This window comes from Protopterus annectens, chromosome 1.part0, assembly GCF_019279795.1.
Source record: "Protopterus annectens isolate FY-2018-M chromosome 1.part0, PAN1.0, whole genome shotgun sequence".
Lineage (NCBI taxonomy): Eukaryota > Metazoa > Chordata > Ceratodontiformes > Protopteridae > Protopterus > Protopterus annectens.
The window spans coordinates 406,039,909-406,064,229 of NC_056725.1; positions in this window are offsets into that span (position 1 = coordinate 406,039,909).

A 24,321-nucleotide genomic window follows, 5' to 3' on the forward strand; every position below is an offset into this window, starting at 1 on the left:
TTTTTTGCTGTTTCATTTAGTGCATAAAGCACGGTTAATTTCATGAGGTTGCATTGTATTTTATTTTGCAATAAAATTATATTTGGATAACTGAAGAACACCAATTGTTTAAGTATAACCATGACTAAAACAAAAGCCTCAAAGACAAAAAAGCCACTTTATCAAAAACAATTTAAATCTTTTTTTACACATATATAAAAACTTCCTCAGAATCTGACCAACAAATAAAAATCAATCTTTAAGTAATTAGCTGTCAGTCACATCACAACTCATGTTGCCATCACATTCAATAGTTTTAAACTTATGGTAGGAAAGCTCAATAATGCAAATATGAAAAATACATATAAACAAATCCAATGATTTGTTTTAAAATATATATAAATATTAGAACAGATGAAAAAATAAGTTAGTTAATTGATCAGTTGTACAAAAATGTTTTGTGCTTGCATGTTTTAAAACAATAATAATGCTAATGTTCTCATTTAAACCTAGGTGGGCACAAGCATTTAATTTTAATTGCCACACTAATTCCATGAACTCTGAAATTTTTTTGAAGGAAGGTGTAGCATGCTGTGTTTGCTGTACTGGACTGGAAACAAAGTTTTCTTAAGACAAAAAGTCTTGCTGGCTGTTAACACAAAGTCCTGCAGGCTACACTCTGATGAGAAAATAAATTTTGCAGCACAATACTATTTTACTGTAAGCACAGTTATTAATAAATAACGTATTTTTAGAACAAACAAGACATATGACTATAGTTTAAAAATGTAATGTACAAAGTTTTTTCTTCGCAACCAATATAGGTGATGGCTTTATGGCTTTCTATTCTCCAGTTACCTTGGAACCTAAGTTCCTACATAACTCTAACAAAGCTGAATTTTAACAGTCTACTTATACTGTTCTTTTTATGCAATTAAGATCCTGTTTTTTCCTTTTGGTATCTTTTTGGGGCTTTTGTGGGAAATCACAAAATGTCTGTTTTTAGACTTTTCTGTTGTCCTTCTATGAAACCATGTTAATATTTACTTGTAAGCACTTCTGCTGATGTGAGAATGCATGCAATATTTGTCTTTCAGAATTGTTTTCTGCTGATTCTATAAAAATCCATGTACATTCACAGGAGTCTGAAAGGAAACATCTATGAGAATACATCAAACTGTTCTGCTGCTGATATTGAGAAAACATGTCTTTCTAGAAATATCTTGTGTCCATTAATAGATGTTCCTTGTTTTTCACTTATTTCAGCCAGTGCTATGTCACACAGCATGAATGCCATTTTACATTGCTAAGCTATATTTTTACATTAAAGCAAACTTTTTATTTTATGTTTTATCTTTCAGCATATTTACAGCAGAAATAATGTTTAATCTTTTATTCACTATTGAACACACTCTAACAATTCCCTCTCTTTATTTTAAACCAGTTTATATGAATATATATATTGTTTGGTCAGATCATACAGAAATCACATTAGGAAACAAAACCTTTAGTCTTCTTTTGATATAAGTCAAAATGCAATTTTACATAGTTAATAGAATGATAAAAAGTATTACTACCAGAACTGAGTGTAGCTAACAACTTTTTTTCTTTTGCAGACCATTCTGTGAAAATATTCCACCAGTTATGAGCTGTGTCTGGTTTACATTTTACAGAACTTAATTTATGACTTAGAATTGTTTTATTAACTTTTTGCAACTGTTGAATTAACTGTTTACTTTTGTTAATCACTTTATATCAAAAGATTAGATATAGACTAATATCTACAAAAAGCAATGACTATGTGTTACTGCAAACATTATGCAGTGCTGAAAATGTACAGTTTTAATCTCATTTTAACCATAACATTGTGGTCATATCTCTGAACTGTCCATGCACTTTAGTTGACAGTGAAGTGAACATTTTAAAGTACTGAACTGGGCTTTTAATACTTGAGGATTTAAATAAAAAAACATGGTTTATACACTGAAAAATGTCATTTACATATTAGTCAATTAGCTGTATGAGTACAATATTTTAATATAATTTTTCTCTAACTGAAGTAACCAATACTGGTACAGATAAAATGGTGGTCCAAAAACCAGTGATAAAATTACAACTAGTGATAGAATTACAACTTGCCAAATTACTTCTGAATTTGTTACTTTACAATGTGTCTGATATAGTATGTATCTACACAGTCTGTTCGCTACTCATGCCTTTTGATCCATAGTTTTTTACACATATTTATTAGACATTAATTTTATTTACACTGAATTATTTTGTATTTGTACAAAGACTGCAAAGTACATTTAGTCTAATCTACAAATTTAGTAACATTAACATCAAGCAAAATGTGTATGTCTTTTTAGAAATATTTAGTGGAATTGGCACCAGAGGCATGGTATTAAACTCCATACCCAGCAATTAAAAACATTCATGCTTTTTGCATACCAACATTGTCTTGCCAAAAACATATTAAAAGATGATGTGCTGCTCATTTGTTTCACACATTTTACTCTCTGTCTTTTATAGCTTTAATAAAGCAATGTTAAGCCACCTCTTGCATAGCTTTACAGTTTAACAGGCTGTAAATACAATTTAATACTAAATAATACAATAATAATTAACATTATAGCTATTAGCAACTTGTAAAATATCTTGGCCTGTCAGGTTTAATCTGTTTACCAGTGTTTTTAATGCACTACTTGTTTTCCCTTCCCTCTAAAAGAGTATTGTCAAGAGGGAATGAGATAATTTTTTCTTCCTGTAGTCCTATTTTAGAATCTTCTGCAATACTGCTTATACATTCAGTGTAAAACTGAGAGAGTGCCCCTCCCACTGTAGTATTGCAGTATTGTTTATTTGCTGTGAGAATAGAATGCATGCCAGCTCAACACTTTGGTTATACATTTGCTTTATTAGGTTGCTAACAAACTATGGACCTTTGTCTGATTTGATCATTTTTTTAGCCATTTCCAATGACAGAATATATTTCTCTGTTGCCTTTGCTGTTTACTACTACTAGTAGATGTTTATACCCTCCTGCATAATTTATTTAAACTGTATGTATATTATGGCCCATTTATGGCTGTACTTGATGTAGCTGAGTTTTTTTCTTTTAACATTTATCTGCAAACAGATTATCAGTGACATTCATGCACAACTGTGACATTTATTACAATTACCAAATAGTGCTGCATGTGAACACTTAAAAATTGTGTTTTAATAACAATAATATTTTAGAAAAACACAAGCCAATTGCATGGCAATCAAGCTTGTTTTTTACCTTATCTTCCCAACATTCCCTGTGACTACTCATCCAGTCTGGGAAGGTCTGAGCTGATATTTTAGACTCTGTAGACTAGATGTGTCCAACCTGTGGCCCGCGGGCCGCATGCGGCCCTCAGAGCTCTTCCATGCGGCCCTCTACCTCTAGCTGCAACATGGATGTACACATGCTCCAAAACACTTTTTTTGTTTTGTGTTTTTCACTCCCGTGACCTGTAACTCTAATGTCGGTGTGCGCATGCGCCAAAGCACCCTTCTAGTTTTGTTTATGAGCCAAAAAAGGGTCAGTGTGTTTAATCCATTATTTTGCACCGAACAATCAGTGTGTGTGTTCTCGCTGAAGAAGGACACATGTATGGATTTGCCGCTGTTGCCTTTGAAAGGGACAGCAATTACCTGTGTTAATAGGTAAGTACGGAGTGAGTGAGTGCATACATGAAAGCAGAATTGTGTGCGTGAAAGTAGAAGAAGAGTGTGTGTGTGTATGTGTGTATATGTGTGCATGACAGAGAGAGACGCATACACAAAGAGGCTAACAATGATCAGTCTACCTACTGAACACAAACAAGTTAGCTCTCAAATATATCATACATTAAGAGTACACTTTCATTAAATTGTGGCTTTCCTGACAGGGAGAGTGTTGCATTGAACATGAACTCATACCTCTTAACTGTATGGATTTTCCAAGAATGTCTGGATTTTTGCCTCATCTTCCAATTTGTGTCTTTTGCTTAGGAAATAAAAGTAGTCATCCAAGGTAATGCAGTTCCAGGGAGTAAGAATGAGACAGCAGCCTAGGGTTAATGGGTCAGTAGTGGACTGACTATGTGGGACTGTTGCATATAAAGTTGTATTGTTTTTTCAGACAAACAAAAAAGCACCTAGTACTGTTTTTTCATTGGTGGGTTCTAAGCAGTGGTAGATTGGACAACAGTAAGCATAGCTTTGGCGGATCATCAATACTGGCAAATCAAGTGGGCACAATGTCATTTTGTAAATGTTGGGGATTTTAGTGTGTATGTGTGTGCTTATGTGTTGGGAGTGCTGCAACAGTAGACGATTATTAAAGACAGAGACTTACGGACTGTGCAGAATATGTTTCTTTGTTTCAAAACCTAATACCTGGGTACGCATGCCAGAAGTAGATTTTTTAAGACATAGCTTATTGCCATTTACAGTGGATGGATATTTACATTTAATTGACAGTGTATTAGCGTGGGCCTGTGGGGTTCTGAAGGATGCCAAGTCTACCACTGCCAATGTCTTGCAAAGTGACCTGAAAATGGATATTGGGATGTTACTGAAAAAATATAGTAAGTGGGTTTAGTTTAATTAAACAAAGTGTACTTTCAATTTACAGGCCATAATTTAATTTATTTCAGGTAATCCAGATACTGGTAGATTGTATACCATTAGACTTAATTAGGGAGAGCTATCATTCTGGGGAAACAAGCAGCCCTAGTTTCAGTGAAAGCTCTGTGGTTGCTTGCAGGTAGGAAGTTGCAGGATTTTGATGCAATGTGTTTTATTTATTATTTTTAATGCATTTGTCATTTCAAAGCATGGTTTTCTTTGATGCAAAAGAAGGCAGGACTGAATGAGCCATGTAATGTTTAACTGACAATAATGGGATAGAAAGATTATAAGTGATGTATAATGTTTGCAGCTACAGTTGTTTCAATGGTGTCTGTGATGCATAACTATTTTTTGGCCTGTGTCCCACTTTTATTTTTCACTTTGTCCAGATTTCTTGCACTAAGGTTGAGAGGTATGGTTCCATACTAAATCAGAAGTTGTATTTACCTTGGAAGACTTTTCGGCATAATTATGAAAAACAGATCCTTTTTAATATCTCTGCTTATTTCTAATATAAACTGCCATGTAACCTTGCAAATAACCTTCTTATTAAGCTACTTTACTTCTTTTGGAATTGACAGGTATGATTCATCTATTCGGACATAAGCATAGAGTGCTAATGTGACTTTGATTTCTTGCAGCAGTCTGTGGTTTACATAATCACAATAACTTTTCTTTGTTTCTGGGTGTGTAATCAATTTAACAGTTTTAAAGATGTTTTCCAAAAATAAATAAATATATAATAAATAAATAATCCTCTCTACACTTGGAGCTATTGACAAAGTCTGGGAATTTGTTTTTTTCAAAAGCGAAGGTCAGCATTACAGCTCAGTAAACTGTCAGTCTGTGAGTAACTTCTGCACAAATTAAAATGTCTGTCAAATGGCTTTAGATTGGAAGGAAATTTATTTTTATTTATTTTATTTTATTTTACGTTTGTTTACCGGGAAAGTCCGACCAGGAACAGGTCCATTTTCAGCGGAGGCCCGGGGAGAAAAGCTCCAAAAATAACACAAAACAATATAATACAATAAATGAGAGAGAGAGAGAGAGACAGCAAATTATGGATGTAGTACTCATACAATATGGCAGAGATTACATTTTGTAACAGTGAGAATCATTGAGGTACAGAATAAACTTAAAAACATTTTTTTTACAGTTATAATTACAGCAAGGCAAATATCAATGAGTTAAGTTTTTAGGAGAAAGCTGTTTGTACATAGCTGAATATAATTTTGCAAATGGAATTCTTAGTTAAACATGCCCCTCTTCTTGAGCAACTAGATTTGAGTAACCAATATTAGATCTTAGCCATCCAGCTGGGAAAGGTTAGTATGTAGATTTTCCATCTGGTATGATGAAGGCTATGCTACTTACCCAAGGACTGCATTTATGGCTATCCATCCAGCCATCGTGTTGCTGAACTACACTGTTTGATAATGAGAAGAGCTTTCTACAGAAGTTGAAGGTTTTTGTGTCAAGAACCTGTCCATACAAAGTGGCTTGTTTATGTTGCAGTGAAAGCTGTGGTCTTTGTAGTGAGCGTTTTAAGTATAACCAGTATTTCTGAGGTAGAGGAAGTCTCTTAAGGCAGGATCTTTCTTAGTCTGGAAAGCAAGCCAATGATGAAATTTATAGGGGCCAGTGAGAGACAGAGGAAAGCAAGAAGCTTTTTAGTCTGTTTGGATAACTAAGTGAACTTAGTCCTTTGACCTTTTTTGTCAGAAATGGTTGCAGTCTTTCTTTTGGCAGGGTGTTTTGCTGAGGCACATGCTAAAAGGGGCATTGCACTCAATAATGGCTCTTGTAAAGGAAGAATACAGGGATATTATGACCACCTTGTCCCTGGATGAGATATCCTTACTAATGAAGTGGGCCATGTAAAAAGCTTTCCTTACAACAGAGACAACATGATGGTCAAAAGTCAGGTTTCTATCAACCTGGGTGCCCAAGTACCATACGACTTATTGCGTGCTTACAACATTGTTATTAATGTGATAATTTGTGGGGACATCACTCTCCTCAAAGGAGAAGATGATGCATTTTTTGGCATTTAGCTTGAGGCCATATTTCTGGCACCAGCTATTTGTTTGGGTGAGACCCTTTTGTAGCTTATTCAGAATTGTTTCATTAAGTCAGTAATGTGAATTCTTTGCTTTATTGCAAATTTGTTGGGTTATTTTTGTGGATTATAGTATTGTAGGACTGCTGATGTTGACATTTTACGTAGTTGGAGTGCTGGAATGGTTTTCCCAGTGAGAAATGCTAGTGCTGTAGTGAATATCTGTTTATTTGTAAAAAAAAAAATATATATATATATATATATATATATATAGAGAGAGAGAGAGAGAGAGAGATAGTAACCAAGATGTTAGAGTTAACTGTTAGATTATAGAATTAGAATTAGAATGAGAATTAGAATTTTAAGGCAAATATTAGGCATTTATTACATTTATTCATTGTTCAAATGCACCTTACAGTACAGCCAGGAGGTTGACTGTGGTCTTCCGGAGCAACGAAAGAGTTAACTATATGATATATTTTATATGCGGCCCCAAGACCATTTCTGTTCACTCAATGCGGCCCCAGCAAGCCAAAAGGTTGGACACCCCTGCTGTAGACCATAGTTAGCCCTTTTAGCATTTTTCCTTTAATCATCTGTTAATATACTTACAGCTTGATAGTAGAATGCAGTTGTAAAACTCTTAGAATTATATTTGTGATTTGTATAACTATGCATTTATACTACATAAATAGACATTATTTTACAATTAGCTTACAGATTTTTTTAACTTCACTGCCATTCATTTTACAAGGACTGCTTGACTAATACCATCTGTGATTTTATTTCTTTTAAAATTGTCTGTCAGAGCTTTAACTGTTTGGTGTGGTGTTACCTTACAATTATAAAAAAAATGTCAAAAACAAAATAGATATTGGCATAACTAACACATGTTTATATTTACATTATTTATATTTGCTGTTGTCTGCCTTTTGTTTTGTGCATTTTAACAGATGTACTTTAGATGAAAAGAAAATACATGCATGTCAGTCTTGCGACTTCAGATCTTTACTGTTATTAACTGCTCTCATTTTACTTTTATGCACTAGAACTGTTTTGTTTACCTTTTGACTATTCTACGAGAATGGCAGTCATACACTCTACTTTACTGTAGTACTGATAAATTACGTGCTTTAACTGAATGAAACTTTTAAAACATTTGATAATGATTTGTCCATACATCAGATCCTGCCATGTATGCTTAACCATTTTCGAAACACAAGCATATTGTAAAATATGCCTTTTTTCTACAGATCAGCTGTAGTTTCCTGCTCTTTTGCAATGTTTTTTTAAGCTCAGCTGTGTGGAAGTTGGTCTCTGTCAGTTCAGCTAATTTATTTATTTATTTATTTTATCCTGTAACTGCTGTTCAAGAATTTCCTGTAATACTGCATGGGCTGCCTGATATTTCTCAGTAACAGGTTCTGCAGTATCTAAAGCTTCTATGCACTTTTGAAAAAAATGTTTGTATAACTTGTCTAAACTTCCTGAACTGATTGTGTCTGTCTTTTAGAAGTCTTTTAACTTCTTTTGTAACAAGATGTACTAGAGGTTCTGTCAATGACTGATTTGACTGTTGTAACTCTGAGATTAATGCAGTAACAGAACATAACTGTCCAACATCTGAATATGATGTAAGCATATTAACTTTTTCTGGTTCTTTACCATTAAAATGTTTGTCTGCACAGTCTAGCCTTTGAATAATGGCATGCACTGTATTTTTATGACATTGTACACAGAAAGCAGTTTCATATGATTTACACAATAAATATTTGTCATACTACACATGGTTTTGTTTCAGATACCAGTCAAATATTGTAATCCATTTGCATAATGCCTTACTATCAACTTGTGCTAATAAGGTTTTACATTTGCTAATATGCTGCATATACCAACAGTGTATTCTGTTATAATCATCTCTAATGGCATCCATACTGTATGTAACACAGAAAAAAATTTCTTACCAGTCAAAAGAGAGGCAGATGGCCAGGCTGCTTTACCATAGATGGTTGAAAAAGTTTCTGTAGTCACTCGTGAAGTTGGTAAAACAAAACTGTCTGTTTCAGCTTTGCAACATTGCTATTTACCTTTCTTGGAGAATTTATGGCACTGCTCACTTTCCTGCACTGTAGATTCATTGGATTCAGACATGTGATGAACTGTACTGCAGCAAACTATCGAAACTGTAGAAAAATTAATTACTTGTCATAAATGTTAGTTTCTGTGCTTTTACTCGAGTGACCTTATACAAGGCATCACACACCCCATGTGTTCAGATACAGGCTGAGGCCACCATTGAAATATTTCTGAAGGAAGGTGCTGCATGCTGCACTTGCTGTACTGGACTGGAACCAAAGTCATCTTAAGACATCAAGTCTTGCTGGCTGCTAACACAGAGCCTTGCAAACTGCACTGATGAGGAAATATACTTTGCAGCACAATACTATTTACTGTAAGCACAGTTACTAATAAATAACTTATTTTTATAACAAACAAGACATACGACTGTAGTTTATAAATTTAATGTACAAAGTGTTTGCTTCACAACCAATATAGATGATGGCTTTATGGCTCTCCATTCTCCAGTTACCTCAGAACCTAAGTTCCTACATATTTCTAACAAAGCTGAATTTTAACAGTCTACTTACACTGTTCTCATGCACTTAAGATCCTGTTTTTCCTTTTGGTATATTTTTTGAGCTTTTGTGGGAAATCGCATAATGTCTGTTTTTAGACTTTTTATTGTACTTCTATGAAACCGTTTAATATTTACTTGTAAGCACTTCTGCTGATGTGAGAATGCATTGTTTTCTGCTGATTCTATAAAAAGCCATGTATATTCACAGGAGTCTGAAAGGAAACATCTGTGAGAATACATCAAACTGTTCTGCTGCCTATATTGAGAAAACATGTCTTTCAGGAAATATCTTGCATCCATTAATAGATGTTCCTTATTATTTGCTTATTTCAGCCAGAGCTATGTCATGCAGCATGAATGCCATTTTACATTACTAAACTATATTCCTATATTAAAGCAAACTTTTTATTTTATGCTTTATCTTTCAGCATATTTACAGCAGAATTAATTTTTAATCTTTTATTCACTGTTGAACACACTCTAAAATACTCAAGTCTGATTTCCCAACTACTAGATAACTGCTGCATGTTAATTTTATTAGAAGAGAAAAAAAACTTGAAATGTGTACACGTTCTTGCATGTGTACTTAGTGCATTATCTTGGTTCCCATTTCATATACTATAAATATGCTGATAGATTCTTTTACCTAGGAGTTGTTCCTCTTATCCTAATGCAAAAAGCATAGTGGGATAAACAGTCTGTAATGTAAACTATAGCCTTAGTGCTGCAGTTATTAACTTTGGAGCATTAAGCCAGCCTTTCAACTATTTTTTATAAAAAAGGTTCCCCTTTTCATCATCACCCCCTTTTCCCCATTTCTACAAGGGGTCATTATGTCAGCTGTTACCATCACACTCTCTCTCAATTCAGTGCCACTCTCCAGCCTTCATCAGCAATCATGCCTGACTGCTGTAGGTCTTCTCTAAAAGAATCCATCCAGAACTTTACTGGATGCCCTTATCTCATCTTACCTTCTTCTTGTCTGTCCCACATCTTTTTCATCAGGTTGTCTCCTGTTTTCCTCCATATGTGCCAGAACCACATAAATCTGTTTTCCTTGCCCTTCTTGGCAATTGAAGTCACATGGACTTTTGCAGTGATATCCTCATTTGTATCATTTGTCCCAGTATGTATCTTACCACTCATCTCAGACACTTTGTCTCTATCACCTCTAGCATCCACAACTCATCTGCCTTCACTGCCCAAGTTTCTGTGCCATACAATAGCACTGATCATACCACTGCTTTATGCACCTTCCTTTTCAGCTTCTTTGGCATTCGTCTATTATACGCTACACCTGGCACTCTTTGCCATTTGGCTGCAGCCCCTCTGATTTTCTGCTTGACCTCCTCATTCAGACCTCCCTTCTTTAAACTACCCCCAGATGCTTGAACCAGTTCCACTATTGTCCCTTGTATCTCATTTTTCAGCTTCTACTGCTTTCCCCAATTGTTGCCATTACAATTGACTTATCTGTATTTACTTTCATTCTATGTGCCTTCAGTTTTGCATTCCATTCCCCTATTCTTTGCTGAAGTTCTTGATCAGAGTCTGCCTGTGATGCCACATCATCCGCATACAGTGATGTTGTTGATCTGTCTTCTCCAACCCATTTGTTAATTTAGTCCATCCCAGTATGAACAGCAGTGACTCACAGCTGAACCCTGATGCACACCCAGTCCCAGTGACCCCCCACACTGTTCATACTTATGTCATTGGGTCCTCATACATAGCCTGCACAATTCAAACTCTTCCTAAATTTCTGGGATATCAAAACATCATGGTACTGCCAAAATCAGCTTTCATGTAACCCCATGATTTCTCCAAGTCTAGAAATGTCCAGCTGACTTCTATTCTCATCTCTAGCTTCTTCACAGCTATCTGTCTCACTGCAAACATCAGTATGGGTATGGTGCAACTTGATCTTAATCTAAACTGCTCGTCTCCCATCTCACCTTCTACTAATCTGAGTACGTAATCAACCTGTCCAGAACTTTCATGCTGTGGGGCAGGAGCTTGATACTGCTATACTGTTCACATTTGTGAATGTCTCCTCTGGTCTTGTATACTGGCCCTAGTATGCTTATTCTTCAGTCATCTGGGATATGCTTTTCTCTCCATACTGCTGTGAGTACCCTCAGAAGCAATTTGTCCCCTAACTCACCCAACATCTTGATCATATCTGCCATGACCTCACATGAGGCTGCTGCCTTTCCTGACTTTTTATTTAGTGCTGTCCTTACTTCTTCTACAGTGGTCCCCTCTTCTGTTTCTTTCATCATAGGATGCATCTGGGGATGTACAGCTTCTGTGGGGTTTTCTTTATTCAGAAGCTGCTGGAAGTCCTCCTTCCTTCTGCCTTTAATGTCCTCTGGACTGGGTAGCAGGTTTATGCTGGCACACCTTATGAAGGGTGATTGATGGCTGTCTTCTTTATCTTTCTGTCTTTGCCTTGCAACCTGACATACTTTCTATTTGATGACTTAGACTTCTACGCTTTACCATCAGCTTTCCTTATGTACCTTATTTCCATATCTGACTCCACTGCATGTCTGTTCTATAGTCCTCACTCATATTGTTTTGAGCCATAGCCATTCTTCTTCAGCTCCATTTCTCAATCTTCTTGACGTTTTAAAATCCTGAATATTTTCTTTAATCTCTTGTGCTTTTTCTCCATTTGGTTTCCTGCTCTTCAGCCTATTGACCTTAGAGCCTTCTTTGATCATTGTTTACCATGGATTGTGGCAACAAGTGGTTTATGCTGCAGGCTGACTGTTTCACTGGGGATGACTTTGCAATTGTTAATTCTACTCATATGGCATTTCAATATTAGGAGGAAGTTTTCCTGAGTTGCATGTTGTCCACTCTTGTATAGGAAACGTGTTACTTTCTCTGTTACTAAATCATGTGTTGACCACCATCAAGCCATTTGAAAAAATTCTAGAGTGGCTTCTCCTTCTTTACTCCTGTTGTCACAACCATGTGGATCCAGATAATACACATAACCAGTTCTGTAGTTCTGTATGTCTATCCCAAATATGTGCATTCAGGTCCCCCATTATTAACACCAACTCATGTTGTCCTGGTTTATCTAGTAGGTCCTTCAACTGCTGTCTGCATGCACTCTTTTTCTCACTTCCACAACCCTGCTGTGGGCATAGACTGAGATTATGACTACTGGCCCATCCTTACACTGGAGTCTGATTGTCATAAGTTTGATCCCAATTCTGATGACATCCCACACCATTTCTAGTCTGTCACCAGAGTAATAGGATCCCAAGTCAAGTGTTTTCTTGTCTCCTGGATACACAGGATCCCCAGCTTCCTTCTTAGCATCATGTCATCCACTTCCAAGTACTATCCTGTCATTGAACCTATAGTATGTGTAAGCAATCCTTAGTTCATGTTTAACGGTTGATTGGCTTAACATCTTCTTCCACTCAGCATGAACTATCCCAGGTAACCCAAGCTGGGCAACTGGACAATGACCAGCCATTAGCTTATTAATTCAGGACTGTTGAATTTTATGACAGGCACACAGACCAACCAACAGGGGCTCATAGACCCCTCCCACAGTTAGCATAGGTCCCTGGCATGTCAGCATAGGCCGGGTGCTCAACCTCCTTATCATTGGAAAATACCCTTGCCCATTTTTGGCAACATTACTCAATACAGTCAAATCACCTAGAGCCAGTTTTTACACCATCAGGTGACTAATCCTGAAACAGCTTGCACTTTGAGATTAATGTTCTGCTATGCAGCAGATGCATTGTGCCACAGCTGATGCCCAAAGTGGTTGGTCCATACAACCTTTTTCCCTATAGGGCACCATCTAGAGTCAGTGCCACTGCCCACAACTCAATTCTTTCAAGCAAAGGGTGCAGCAGCAATAGCAATCAAGGATAGTGGGAGGTGCACCGGTATCATATCATGGCCATCATCAGTCATTGTGATCCAAACAATTCTCAGGGATGGATTTCACGGTCTATGTCCTTTTAGAAAACACACCCAGCTGCTGAAGAAAGACAAATACTAATAGTCAATAAAACAAAAAATAAAGAGACTGCAAACAGGTTTGCATGATCACCTGCATCCCTGTGGTGTGACAGTGTCATCCACTTAGAAGGGATTCCAGAACTAATCTATCCCCTTTTCAAAACACACCGGTGGCTGAAACAAGACAAATACTAATAGTCAATAAAACAAAAAATAAAGAGACTGCAAATAGGACTGCATGAACACTTGCATCCCTGCGGCATGGTATTGTCATCCACCTAGAAAGGAAACCTGAAGTAGGGTTATATCCAGTACCTCTTTTAATTGTTAAACTGCAGCAGCCTAGCTTCTAATAAGTCCTGTAGTGTTTTTTTAATAGCATACACACAGCATGAGGCCACCCACCCCAATAGCAGCACAGCATCCTCCCAACAATGTGTATTAAATCTAAACTAGTTCTGTATTTTTTCCCTCCTGTATCAGACCCCGTAAGGAAGCCTGCTAAATGCAGCTAGTTTTATTTAAGATTCAGGAAACCAGTTTAAATTACCTCAAGTAACAAAGCAATGCTATGTTTGGGACAGCATGTAATTTGTAATTTCTTAGCTTCTGTTGTCCTGCAAAACTTTAGGCTCATCTGGCAAAATCACTAATTTTTTTTTGCAAGCTTTACTTTCTTGGGGGCAGCCTGCCCCCACTCTGGCTGACTTATCTCCACATTCCCGTGGTAACTTTTTGCAAACCAATTACCCAGAATCCTTTGTGGCATATAAAAACTGCAAGTCCGAATTATACCCTCCTTTTCTCACTTTTCCCCTAGATATCCTGTGTCCCAAACATAGCATCTCCCAATGTTGCATGTATATTTTGCGTTTAAGGTAATGCTGTGATGACATCTATTACCATTAGTTGTATTGTGCTGCAGACTTCTTTGCTTAGTTTGCACATTATGTCTTGTAACAACTAGCAATTTGTCTTGTACCACCTGCTGTTATATTTTTTTCATGCTTTGTGAATTGTATAGACTATTGCCACAGTATTTTATACATAGTCTGACTTGTTACATTAGCTCATTTGTTTCAGTTTGACTGCTTCTGCCAGTTTTATATATATACGCACACACACGCACATATATATATATATATATATATATATATATATATATATATATATATATATATATATATATATATATATATATATATATATATATATACATATATATAGCCTATTTTTGATAAGTTCGTAACACATAGTAGATACTGCATTAATTTGGTGTTGACCTATTATCGTATATTGTTAATTGTTTATTTTTCTATTTTGTTGAACTACTGACACCCATATTTTTCTAGGTTTTATCTCTTTTTTAGCATAACTAATTAATGTATATTCTCCACCATTACTGTGGAGTAACACCCCCTACTTTATGCTTACTCTATCCTTTTTTATTGCCTTAATTCTTATGCTCTGACACCAGACTATTTTTTTTTTCTTTTTCTCTCAGTCTATCACATTTTACAAAACATACCTGGTGGCTGACACAAGACAAATATTAATAGTCAATAAAGCAAAAAATAATGAGACTGCAAACAGGACTGTACAATCACCTGCATCCTTGTGGCATGGTAGTGTCATCCACTTAGAAGGGAAACCTGAACTAAGTAGGGTTATATCCAGTACCTCTTTTAATTGTTAGGCTGCAGCAGCCTAGCTTCTAATAAGTCTTGTAGTTGGTATTTGTTACGGGCATGTACCCAGCATGAGCCTTCTCCCATAGCACAGCATCCTCCAAAAAATTTGCATTGAATCTGATCCTAAGTTGGCCTTATATAGTGTTTACTCTGTTAATCTGCATGTTTTCCTTCTGTATAAAATGCCATATGGGAGCCTGTTAAATACAGCAAGTTCTATTTAAGGTTCAGGAAACCAATTTAAATTACCTCAAGCAACAAAGCAATACTATGTTTGGGACAGCGCGTAATTTTTTAAATTCTTAGCTTCTCTTGCCCTGCAAAACATAAGGATCACCTGGCAAAATCACTGATTTTTTTTTCACTTGCTTTACTTTCCTGGGATCAGCCCACTCTGTCCCCTGCCATACCTGTAATTCCCACCCACAATCACTACAATTGCATTTATTTGAACCATAACTAAATCCTTGGCAACACTACAACAAATCAGGCACATTCCTCAATTATCCTAGTTATGAACCCCACTCCTACATATCCAACCCTTATCGTTTAATACACCTGACCCAACCCTCTAAACTTTCCACATCCACCCTTACCAATTCCTCTCTGTATTAATCTCTTCTCTCCTCTTTCATGCATTCCTATTAGCTTTTTTAAACGTGCCATATAATTTTCCCACTAGAACCCTTCTCCTCTGCCTCACACTAACTCTCATACTCCTAGCATATTGCACAATACTCAAAACACATAAAATCAATGCCATCATAAAGTTTGTCACATCCAGTAGAAACTGTGAAAAAACATTACTCTAATATATCAGCCAGCTTATTTAAATCTCATACATTTATATTTATAAGATTTAGAGTTCTAAAACCCCACTTCAGGTTTAAGCTATATCCATTCTTGAAACTAAAATCAAATAGTAAACTGTTTACCACCAGCCATTACCCCCATTACTTCGCTCAGTTGCCTCAATGTGGGGATATCCACCTAAACCCAGAACCTACCTCATGTTCCCTTCATTATAATATTCCATTTTCTAATACTCTACTCCTAGGCACTTTAAATATATGCAGAATTTCCAAAAAACAACAGACTTCCACATCTGACTATTTCAACACACCCCTGATATAAATATGGGGATCCAAAAGGAGTAAATGCTCTCGATATACAACAAATGTAAATAATGAAAAAACTGATAAAAAATATCAAGAGCAACGCAATGAAGGGCATAAACAGCAACGTAGATGCAAACTTGAATATCCACAAACACGATACTCCAAAATGATGTAAAAACAAATTTAATTGAGTGCACAGAGGTTAGCGCTTTCGCGGTTAGCTTCATCAGACCAAGACCAAACATTAAAATTCAGTTTAAATAACCTGAAAGGTGGGAAACTTCATTAAAAATTTAAAGGAAAATCACACTGACAATAAAATCAACAATAAAACAAGTGCTGACTAGCTAATATGCACACAGAAAAACTATACGCATAAGTACAAACATGTAACAGCAAAGCACATCTTAATTCTATGCATATATAAATAAATACAATACAATACAAATACTGTGCAAGAAAAGTATGCAAAAAAGCATATATATACAAGTCACTAATGACCATAAAGTATAACAAACTATACATGAAGACATATATAGCAAAAATACTACTGACTGCATACCAAATCTATAACGCTAATAATCAAAAATAGATGATGTATAGGGATTTGTCAATAAGACAATATCACAATCCCTCACCCTCTAATTTTCAAACGCCTCATCTTTAAATAAGGCTTAATTGGAACCTTTCCATTCAAACCTGGAGGCATATCTGACCTCAGTCGAATGATCCAATCACTCTCCCTCGATTCGGTCAGATTAAATACATCGCCACCTCTATTAGATATATGCATTAATTCCAGTATTCTAAACCTGAAAGAATGGTCACTACTATAATCTATGACATGCTTCGCCAATGCGTTGTGAGTAGTACCTTTTCTCATATGGTATATGTGTTCCCGCATCCTATCCCTAAGACACCTATTGGTCTTACCAATATAGAATGCGGGGCACAATGTGCAAGTGGCCAGGTACACAACATTGGTAGACATACAATCACCACTTGCCCGCATTTTAAAAATACCCAAACCATTAGGATGAGTGAAAACAGGGTCAGAATTTATATATGAACAAAAATTACAATGTTTACATGGTTTAGTTAATCGAACGTCATCATTCGGACCCTTGTATGGTACCTTTGGATAACACAATAATTTCCTAAGATTCATCTTGTTCTTATAGATGAATCTGGGTTTATCACCCACTATTTCTCTTACCGCTGGGTCGACTGATAGAATATGCCAATGTGAATTGATAATATCTTTCACAACCCCAACGTCACTAGTATAAAAAATAGGACACATAATTCCATTGGGGACTGCATTGGTTCCTACATCTGATGTTACTTCAGGTACCACAACCTGCTTGTGAGAGAAATATGGGGCCGCCCTATTTCTCCTTAAATCATCCATTTCTCTGATACTAACCGTCAGGTCACGTTCTGTGTACCCACGTTCCCTGAACCTCCGGGTCAAGTCATTAACTTCATCTTCATAGCAAGTAGCTATAGGATTGTACCTGGAAACACGCATGGCTTGGCCACGCACTATGTTCCTGTATACATATCCCGGATGCATGCTGTGCCGATGTAAAATTGCATTCCTATGACAAGGCTTCCTATAGAGTCCTGTGTTTATCAACCCCCCATCAAGTTTTTCTACATATATATCCAGAAAAGATAACTTATTCTCAGAATATTCTACTGTAAATTTCAAAAAATCGGTACTGCTGTTAAGCTCTCCCGTGAAATCAGCCAATTCCTCAATAGTACCTTCCCATAGCATAAACAGATCGTCAACAAAACGTCTGTAGAATGGGACAAACTTGTTATAAAGCAGACTTCGGAACATAAATCTGATTTCCCACTCAGCCATTACTAGGTTGGCGTAGCTATTTGCACATGAAGTGCCCATAGCTACGCCATCCCTCTGCAGAAACAGGTGATCCTGAAAACAGAAAACATTGGATTCAAGTATGGCTTCTAAAAACGTCATAAGTAAGTCAATCTCACGGTCACTTATACCAGATGCCCTCCTTAGATAACTATCAACCATCTCTATACCCACTGCATTGGGTATCACAGTGAACAATGATTGTACATCCATTGTGACAAAAATATAATTGGTCTCTATGACACCAGACCCTAAAAATTCATATAAATCCATAAGGAATTGCTTAGTGTCACGCAGGATATAGATATTGCTGTTAACTATAGGTCTCAATTTATGTTCCAAGAAGATGGAGAGTGGTTCCGTAGACCACCCCTTGCCTGCCACAATAGGCCGCAGAGGGGGGTGTACCAGATCTTTATGGATCTTCGGAAGCCCCTGAATCACAGGAATATAAGGATGCAACACCTCTAAGAATGTAAACAATTTAAAATCGATTTCCTCACTCTTCAAGAGGTCAAGTATCATGTCATGAACTCTGCCACTAATACCAATAACTTGTTCTACAGTAACAGGAATATAAAAGTTGCAATCACTTAACATAGTAAACATGTCACCATTATATCTCTCTACATCAAATACAACCATCCCTCCCCCTTTATCTGCTGGTCGTATTATAATATTAGAATTGCGTCTAAGCGTTTCAAGGGCTCTCCTCTGTTGATAATTCAAATTGTATTTCACACCCCTCGTACCTCTATTGTGTTGGCACGTGGCCTTCTCTAATTTATAAAGATCATCTTCTACTAACTTGCTATAGGCTGCTATCAAAGGAGGAACAATGGGTATATATGTACTCGGTTTTTTAATATTATAACCATGATCAGAACCTTTAAATTCCAATTTCAATGTCAGATTCCGGATAAACAACTTGAAGTCCCTCAATGTTTCACTTGTGTCACTCTGACGTGTAGGGATGAATGATAACCCTCTCGAGAGGACATCTAATTCATCCTGTGACAACCTGACGGACGACAAGTTAAAAACTAATCCATTTTCCTGATTCCCCACATTTTCTTGATACTTAGATTCTGAGGGCGGTCTGGGGATAATTTCCTCTTCTGCCGCCCTCTGCTCATAGATCGATTCCTCCCTTCCCCCGAAGTCGATCTGATGGGGAAAGGGTGTCTGGAATCAAAAACCTGTTTGGTAGAACCAGTAGTTCCTTCAAAAGGAACAATATTGGATCCCACATTACTGTCAGAACGGTTGGAAAAAACTTTCTTTCTAACTACAGGACCAGGTTCAGCGGCCGATGTATTATCGGAACCAATACTCTCTATTCTAGCACTATATGTACCATGTGAAACTTGTGCTTGTGTAATATTCGGCGTCAACACCGGACCTGCTGTGTTATTTAACTCATTCGACATATTAACAACATCACTAACATCAACAGTTCCTATAATGTTGGAATTCGCATTAACACAGTTTGCTACAACAGCTGTTTCATCACAGTCTAAAACAGAAGCAGGAGTCTGTTCAACATTAGCTCTATTCATGACAATACTACGATTATTATTCCGTGCTACATTGTCCCCTGAGTCAATATTGACTCGGGGCCAAGTGAAGATATTACCCAAATTGAAATCGGTAATATCACGCTGTAACTTAGTCCTTTTTTTGATCCAAGAGTCTCTTTTCGTATCTCATAACATTGTCCAGCAATAAATGACATTTTTCATTGGCAACAGTTATAGGATATAAAGAAAAAATGGTGGAACGTTGCTCTTGTATTTCAACCAATAACGCCTCTTCTAGAGGTAGAAAGAACTTGTTCATTAACCTCATGTAGTTGAGGCTTACCTCTAGGTTCAGCTGTTGCCATTCAAAAAGAAGCTCCGGATATTGTGTAGCGGTCGTCGGCATCTTAAGGACTCTTAGTCCCCTTGGGACTATACGTCTTTGGATGCAAACATCAAAATGATGTCTTTGAGTCTGCATTCTCTTGAGCTTGAACAAATCGACTTCCAATTTATCTAATGCCAGTCTTAATCTTTCGCTGTCAAAATGTTCCACGCTGACTTCATTAGATAAGTGCTCCGAACAAACAAACGCCTCCAAAGGGTTCCCATCTCGACGGAGACAGTCTGCAAACCGGTCAATGGCCGGACGTGACGTATCACCGACTTCAATGTGTTGTACTGCATACGGAAGTTCAACAGTTTGAGACATCCCTTCGATCATGCCCCCAGATGGATCCAAAAAATAACGTAAATGGTAACCAAATAAATATGGGGATCCAAAAGGAGTAAATGCTCTCGATATACAACAAATGTAAATAACGAAAAAACTGATAAAAAATATCAAGAGCAACGCAATGAAGGGCATAAACAGCAACGTAGATGCAAACTTGAATATCCACAAACACGATACTCCAAAATGATGTAAAAACAAATTTAATTGAGTGCACAGAGGTTAGCGCTTTCGCGGTTAGCTTCATCAGACCAAGACCAAACATTAAAATTCAGTTTAAATAACCTGAAAGGCGGGAAACTTCATTAAAAATTTAAAGCAAAATCACACTGACAATAAAATCAACAATAAAACAAGTGCTGACTAGCTAATATGCACACAGCTTATTTAAATCTCATACATTTATATTTATAAGATTTAGAGTTCTAAAACCCCACTTCAGGTTTAAGCTATATCCATTCTTGAAACTAAAATCAAATAGTAAACTGTTTACCACCAGCCATTACCCCCATTACTTCGCTCAGTTGCCTCAATGTGGGGATATCCACCTAAACCCAGAACCTACCTCATGTTCCCTTCATTATAATATTCCATTTTCTAATATTCTACTCCTAGGCACTTTAAATATATGCAGAATTTCCAAAAAACAACAGACTTCCACATCTGACTATTTCAACACACCCCTGATATAGTTGCACTCACAGAGACATGGCCACAGTTAAATGTATAAGACACTGAACTGCTCCCTCCATGTTAGAATATAATATGATCTGATAGACCTAATAAAAAAGCAGGAAGGGTAGATTTAATCTACCCCAACTCATATACAATATCACCGCTCTCCAAGCCCGTTCCCAAATTCAGTAATACTGAACTGCCCATATCCTTCCTAAAACTTAACAACGCTAAACAACTCTGTATTGCAGCTCTGTACATTCCACCTGGTGGTCAAAACCCTCCAATACTGGATGACATCCTGTCCCAGATGTCACAAAACATATCCAATGAAACAATTGTCATGGGAGATGTTTATATCAATTGGCTAAACGTAATCTCTGATTTTCCAACCAACAGCATAAATCTTTATGGATTCACACAACCCATTGCAACACTAACTAGAATTCCCAAAAACAACAATCAAGCATCCATTCTAGACTGGATCTTAGCCACAAATCCTAATAAGTACTCTAACTCCAGTACTCAGTCAGAAGCTTTAAGTGACCACCTACCAGCTTATACCCACAGGACAACCTCCCATTCACCCAAAGGACATAATTATAAAACATCCCATAATCTAACTTTGACCACCAACTCTTTATAACTATGTTAAAATCCTTAAAATGGTTCATCACGAAAGTACTGCCCTTAGATGACACAGTTAATTACTTCAACAAACTATTTCTAGACACCCTTAAAAGCCTAGCTCCTCTTCCAACAAACTGAACTAAAATGAATCATGCACCTTGGTTTGCAAAGTCCACATATAAGATACTACTATATATAGACAAAGCTTAGAAAGCATGGCAAAATAATAGAAACAACCTAAATATGCAAAACTACAGAAATTATGAAATCAGGCAAAAAAGATGATAACTGATAAGAAAATATATTTTACACAACAACTGACCACCCACAAAAATAACCCCAAAAATGTTTTGTCTACCATTTCATCACTACTTACCACAGGGTCCAAACAAAACCCTTCCCCATTCACAGACAAATCCCCAACTACAATTGCAGAATTGTTTAAAATTCACGTTATAGATGGTATAGCTAACCTGGTCAATGATCCTAGCAAGCCCCTCATTCCCAGCTCTACAACAAGTCCCAATTCACCTCTCTCTCAAATGTCAGCCAAAGGTACAACACTTCCAATCCTCTCATCTGAAAATTTTTTAACTACAGCCTCCAAACCTCCAAGCCTCTCACTGCAACCTGTACTAACTAGCTGCTTGCTGCTGATTCCATAGCCTACCCAGTCAGTATTCTTATCAATAGTTCTGCTATAGGATCCCAGGTCCCCTCCCTTTGAAAAAAATGTATTATAGCTCCTTTACACAAAGGTGAAAAATCTAATAGAGTGTCTAACTACCATCCAATTGCTATTTTATTTTTTCCATACAAACTTTTAGAAAAATGTGTCTATAAACAATTTCTTGACTTCCGTATCCACAACAAAGTATTAACTCCTACCCAACACAGCTTTATACAAGGACACAGTACAACAACTGCAATTATATCATTCATGGACACAATTAACAAAGCCAAGAGAGTGGCCAACTAACCTCAGCACTATTTCTTGAGTATCAAAAGTTTTTGATACTGTTTCATACCCTAAACTGTTACAGCAACTTTCCTCCCATGGCCTTCTTCATCCCCTCTTTACAATGGTTCTCTAGCTACCCATCTCATAGACAATAAAACGTAAAATGGCAAGGCTGTCTCTCTCAATTTCTAACCAACAAAACAGGAGTCCCACAAGGATCCAGCCTTGGACCCCTCCTCTTCAAACCTTTATAAATAATCTCCATACTTCCTCCTACCAAAGTTTCCTAATTCAATACACCGTTGACTCAACTCTCATCTACTCTTCCAGCAACATAGCACACCTTAAACAAATAACCCAATCTGTCTTCTCCTCCATCGAATCCTGGCTCAGTAACGTACAAATTTTACTCAACCCCAACAAAACTAAACGTCTCCTTTCCACCCCAAGGGCACACCCAACTGACTAAAAATATTTTCTTTAAATAACACAGAAATCGAAGTGGTACCACACAACAAGCTATTAGGAGTAATAATTGATAATAAACTCACCTTTGATCTTCATATTTATAACACCATTAAAAAACACACCACAAACTTGGAATTCTCTGTCCGCATAAAAACTTCACGGATACTGCTACCAAAATAACACCAGCCACAACCTACCTACTACCCACCTTACTTTATGGTGCTCCCACTTTAAGCAACCTTCAGAATACACTAAAAACAAGTTTGAATCCTGCTACAACAAAATTTCAAAATTTGTGACAGATATATCGTATTATAAACACCACTGCTCTGCACTTACCCCCCTTAACTGACGAGAACTGCAACACCTAAACTACCTCCAACTAACAATTGCCCATAAGATGGTCTTCAACCAACCATCTGTCCTGTCTTAAATTCAGTACTCCAAATCTACACACCTAGTTGGGCTCTCTGTTTTGAGGTTAAACAGCTTCTAAAACTATACAAACTTAACAAAACTGCTAGTCAATGTCCATATTCCTATTCATTGCCCAAGCTGTGGAATGCACTACCCTCATAAATTAGAACAACCCCAACTCTTAAGACATTCAAGCTTAAACTAAAAGACTTCCTACTCAAGTCAAGTATCTGCCCATTTTCTAGGCCAAGGTGAGTCTCTCCCTTTTGCTATATCCTCGTTCAATTACCCTTCTCATTCTTCTTCCCTTTCTACCTCAGTTCACCTGTCTTTACCTGCATTACCACTATTACCTCAACTAACCCTCACCTTCCCTTTTCTTTTCAGTATCCCTTACACTAGTCTACATACTTCACTAATTCCCTTTGCTCTGAGTTAAACTTCCTATTTAAATTGCACATCTGTAGATACAATTAATCTTCTTTGTAAACTTCAAGTTTTATCTGTTATGCTTATATGCGCCTATGTATCTTCTGCTGCAAAATGTGTGCACATACCTTTTCATTTGTTTATCTGCATGTTTGGATTTCTTCACTGTTTTAGTTTCTGTTGTTAATTTTATGTAGAAGCTGTAATTTCTGTTTATGTAACTGCATTGGAGCTTTTTGTCCTGAGCCTCCACTGAAAAAACAAATGTCAAATAAATTAATAAATAAATAAATACATTTGTGTGTGAGTTTGTGATATTCTGGATGGTGAGAGGAACCCCACAGAGACACAGGGAGAACATGCAAACTCCATACAGGCAATGGCCGCAAGTCAAGATTTGAATTTCAATGATTTTTCAATGTTTGTGGTTAGAAAGGGATAGATTGTAGACAGGCAAACTCTAGCCATC